This window comes from Penaeus monodon, chromosome 23 (genome assembly GCF_015228065.2).
Source record: "Penaeus monodon isolate SGIC_2016 chromosome 23, NSTDA_Pmon_1, whole genome shotgun sequence".
NCBI classification, from domain to species: domain Eukaryota; kingdom Metazoa; phylum Arthropoda; class Malacostraca; order Decapoda; family Penaeidae; genus Penaeus; species Penaeus monodon.
Genome location: NC_051408.1, coordinates 17,014,979 through 17,016,126, shown reverse-complemented (window position 1 = coordinate 17,016,126; position 1,148 = coordinate 17,014,979).

Sequence of the window (1,148 nt, the reverse complement as noted above, 5' to 3'; positions counted from 1 at the left end):
TGTACGTGGTCTGACATAGGGGCGAGAGCGGCAAGTAGGAAGCTGTGGCATCGGCCCACTAACACAAGGAAAGAAGAAAAATGGCGGCGTCACCATGCCCTGCAGGAGGAATCAGGCCACCAGGATCTGTGAGGCTAAGCTCCCTGAGCGCGCAGAGGCAAGGAAAACCCCACTTATTGCTATGGACCTTGCTGCTTTTTTCTCCTCCTTCGTCACCGTTATCGTCCTTGCCTTTCTTTTTTTCCTCATCCTCCTCTTATCCCTTCTTCCTCCCCTCACATTCATTATCAGCATTTCCTCTTCCTGCTCTTATTCTTCCCGTCATCCTTATTAGGATCTTCTTCGTCTTCTTATTCATCTGCCTCACCAATATAATTACCTTCCTTTCTTCCTCGTCCCGTAATCATCATCTTTATCAACATCAACTTTTCTCTTTCTCCCTCATCCTCCTACTAAATCGTGTTTTTTTCCTCATTATCATTCATTCCCCCTTTCCCTTTCTCCTGCGCATTGTGATATTTTTTTTTACTCTTCCTCCTCTTTCATCATCATACTTGTTTTTCCTCCTTATCTTTTTTCCACTTTCTTCCTCTAATTTCTCCCCCTGTTCTTCCTCCTCTTTATTATTTTTGCCCTTTCTTCCTCTCCCTCCTTCTCATTTCTCTTTTCCATTCTTTCTCCTACTCCTCGTTGTCTTTTCCCCTATTTTCCTCTTCCACCTCCTCTGCAGTCCTTCCTCTTCATTATCATTTTTCCTTCTTCTCGTCCCTTTCTTCATCTTTTTTCCCTGGCTCCTCTTTTTCCCTTTCTCCTAATCATATTTTTCATCCTTCTTCTTATTCCTCTATATCATCATGTTCTTCCTTATCACCGTTTTTTTTTCACAACCAAGGAACGATTTTCCCGAATTAGCATATAATTACAGACGTTAATTTGATATCTAATTTTAGAAGTCTCTGAGATCTTACACATGCTGGGATGTTACGAGGTTTAAGTACAATTGCAATTTTAAAAGTGATAATCAACCCGATGAATGATGGGTGACAATATCGATTATGAGGATGAAATCACTGATGATGTGTAATACTGACTGCTTAGGGAAATACTAGGTATCGTTGTCATCAATATTATGCTAAAAATAAAAGGAA